We start from the raw sequence: 3,576 nt of genomic DNA, 5'->3' as shown, positions 1-3,576 counted from the left end.
TATATGCTGTGATCAGCCTTATTAACCACTTTTCTTCAGGGAAAATTAGTTGCAAAGAGGTTTGGAGTCACATTGAAAATTGGTTTCCAGTGACTCTGAGACAAAAAAACCTTCAAGTTATAAAACACAATTTTGCCATTTTCCCTCTTTCCTCTGCATCTACTTTTTAGTGAACACAATATTTATATTATTCCCAGAGTGAAGTGTGGAACCCCACAAGGTACTGATATGCCAAGTCCAGCCTGGCCATGCATGCTAGGGACGATGTGACATAGGTGCTACCCTAGAACAGAGCTAGCAGGGCATGGGCCTCCACAAGTGCTGATGGATGCTGTGGGCATAAGCATTGTTTGTATAATAATGGACATACTTTTATGTTTCTTTTTTGAGAAATATCTTCTCTTCTAAGGTTAATGACTACATAATAACCAGATACAGCACAAGTCTGAGAGGTAAGGGTTTGTTTGATATCTCAGCAAAACGGTAGAATTCTGCGACCTTCAGGACAGCCCTTAAGGCTGTGGGCAAGAAACTGAAAATGTGGGTTCAAAAATATATAATTTATCAACTATGCAAAATGTAAGTATGCAATATAAGTTATGCGAGGGTCTTTGAGGGTGTAGTAAAACAGAGACAACTGCACTATGAGTCAACTTGCCAGAAAGATACAAAGGAAGGCAGATACAAAGGAAAGCAGATTCCTGAGTTCAAGGTCAGCCTGGGACAGAGGGAGTTTAGGTCTAGGCTCAGGCTTTGTAGGAATAGTAATTTCAGGGTATGGTCGCACCCAGCTAGCTTATTATCTGTGCTTAACAAAGGCAGGCAGATTTCTGAATTCCTTTGCACTGTTTTAAAAAAAAATGTGCTTGCTGCCTCTTTCTAAGAGTCAAGGAGCTAAGGTCATGGAGTGCTGATTAGTAGGATGGTCAAGAAACTTGGAATAAATAACTGAATTGATATGTAAATAAAAGACTAGACTATTGCTTTGCATGAGATTAGCTAGCAGAGAGCAAAAGCAAAAGTGTTTTTATACTTTTTTTTTTAGTTAGAGCTGAGCTCTCTGAAGATCTCTGGAGATAGAACACAGCTCCTTTAGAATTTTTCTAACAGGATTTTTGACCTTGGTAGAAAATCCCAACAATTGCTCTTTTAGAATTTTTTTTCTAGCAGCTATCTAGAGAGAGTTGCTTGGAGGGTGAACATAGCTAGCCCATATAAAAGGACTTGGGAAAGCTTTTGGCCTGCTTGCCCTTGTTTTCTCTGTCAAATTCTTCTATCTTGCTTTCAGGCATTCCTTCATTGGTATAAGAACCTAGTTTTTTGGGATCCCAGTATAGACTGAAGATCAGCTGAGATATCCAGCCTCATAGATTAAACAACTACAATATTCTTGGCCTTTAGGTTAGGAAACAACCATTATTTGATTAGCCAGACCATAGTCCATAAGCCATTATAATAACCCTCCCATTTAATATATATAGATTTCTTTTATCAGTTATATTCATCTAGAGAATCCAACTAATACAAGTAGGCAACTACTTCAATGGGCTTTGTATGGTCAGAGAACAGGTGGGAGACTCAATGATTTAAGGAAAAAATGTCAAGATATAAGAGAGGTTCAGGGAGGTTGTTGATATCAACCTAGTTCTCCTAAAACATGATAATGATGTTATACTTGTTGTTTAAACTTCGAATGGATTGCAACTGATAAATAATAAATTGCAAATTCTTATTTATATTATATATATTATAATAATATATATTATTATATAATAATATATTTTATTTTTATTTTTTAATATCCCAACCACAGTTTAGCCTCCCTCAACTCCTCCTAGACTCCCAAACCTCTCCTCAGATCCACTCCACTCTGTTTTCTCTTCAGAAAAGAGGAAATCTCCAGCAGATGACAGACAGACAGAACAAAATAGGATACACTACATCAAGGTGAAAGTTCTCATATCCAGGCTGGATGAGGTAACCCAATAGGAGGAAAGGAGTCTCAAGTACAGGTAAAGAGTCAGATATAGACCTGTTTCTACTCTTAGGAGTCTCACAAGAACACCAAAATTCTTGATCATAACACTTGACATCTTATTTACCTGGACTTTCTGTTTGACTTTGTCACATGTCTTCATCCTGGTGTCATTGACCTCAAACAATCCCACCTCCTGTCTTACATAGTCGTTATTTTATCTGAATTTTAACAGCTATTTCATATCACCTAGTCTTTACATCTGTAGTGGTTGTTGCTCCTATGAAATTAGGAGAATTTCCCAGGGCCAACATAAACTGTCTCTTTATCCATTTCTGTTAATTGTGACCAAGGAACAAACTCCAGATCTCTTACTATTTGTAATATTTAGAGTGAAAGAAGCATTTGTCCCAAATTCTTTATTTATTTCCATGGGCTAAGGCATCCGTTTCCATAGGCTAAGGTGCCCATAACTAGATGGTCCATGAGAATAATACTGCATTCTCACAGCTGAGGGATGAAATCTGATTGACTATACATTGTCCTCGTCAGTGTTCAAGTTGATTTACACTGAATTGCCTATAGAGTCCCTGAGGTTCCACTATCAATAAGAAATGCATGCATGTATTCTCAGAAGTCTAAAGGTAAAGATCTATAACAAAATAAGCCATTTGGAGTCTTCATGGCTTTAAAAAAATTTTGAAGAGAGGTAGCTTTGGAAATTAGCATCTGAATAACTGTGACTGTGGATAACCTCAAAGGAATATTGTTCACAGCTGCCAGGTAAATAGTATGCCAGCAGTTTAGATGGACTGAAAATAATTGACACCTCCTTAGGAAGCATTTAAGAAACTAGAGAAAACACCTGCCACTGTTCCAGGAAAAGAAACATTTCTGAAGACTCCCTGCCACCCCCATCACAACTTCTGTGTATCAACATGGACCTAGAGACTCAAGGTGCTTGTGTGTTATCTCCTATCTTTTATGGTGCAGACCCTCATAAAAGATATAATCCATATTTGTAGGGTTCCATGATAAGAATTTAAAAAGCAAAACCTACCAAATATTGCAATTCTTAAGAGTTCTCAAGATTTCCCTACATTTCTTGCCAAAAATCACCACATGAAAAATAGGGAGTCTGGAAGAAGACACACGGGCAAATAGCTATACCTGCAAAATAGCTGTCAGTTACAACTGATCATACATTTCTTATCATACAGAGTGAGTTTGTGTTGGAGAGTCATCCATTTTCCATTGCCTTATGAGTTCACTCGAACTTTTTCTGAAGAAACAACTAGAAATATAGCTTGAATTTAAGTAAACCTTAGTTTTGAGATGATGTCTACCCAGAGTAGACAAACACCAAATAAAATTGAAGTATTAAAACTCAAATGACTCAGAGAATTCAAGTGGTTTGTTTGCTATTCATCCCAAAATTAGGCAATTTATATCAAAGGGAAAACTTACCTTTAAAAATAGATAACCCTGGCTGGAAAGATGGCACTGTCAGTAAAGTGCTTGCTCTGAAAACATAAGGACCTATATTCAAACCCCAGCTCCTGGATACAAAGTCATGAGAGATCATGCACACCATTAATTCC

At 37.2% G+C, this 3,576-nt stretch overlaps 1 non-coding gene across 1 annotated transcript; it reads left to right on the top strand.

The window, feature by feature from the left end:
- Window positions 1-1,077: 1,077 nt before the first annotated feature.
- On the top strand, window positions 1,078-1,138 carry LOC114619101. The gene has a single exon (XR_003711063.1). It is a non-coding gene; the product is annotated as a U7 small nuclear RNA (small nuclear RNA).
- Window positions 1,139-3,576: the final 2,438 nt, after the last annotated feature.

This window comes from Grammomys surdaster, unplaced genomic scaffold, assembly GCF_004785775.1.
Source record: "Grammomys surdaster isolate TR1022 unplaced genomic scaffold, NIH_TR_1.0 146, whole genome shotgun sequence".
Lineage (NCBI taxonomy): Eukaryota > Metazoa > Chordata > Mammalia > Rodentia > Muridae > Grammomys > Grammomys surdaster.
This window is presented reverse-complemented; position numbering and strand designations above follow the sequence as displayed.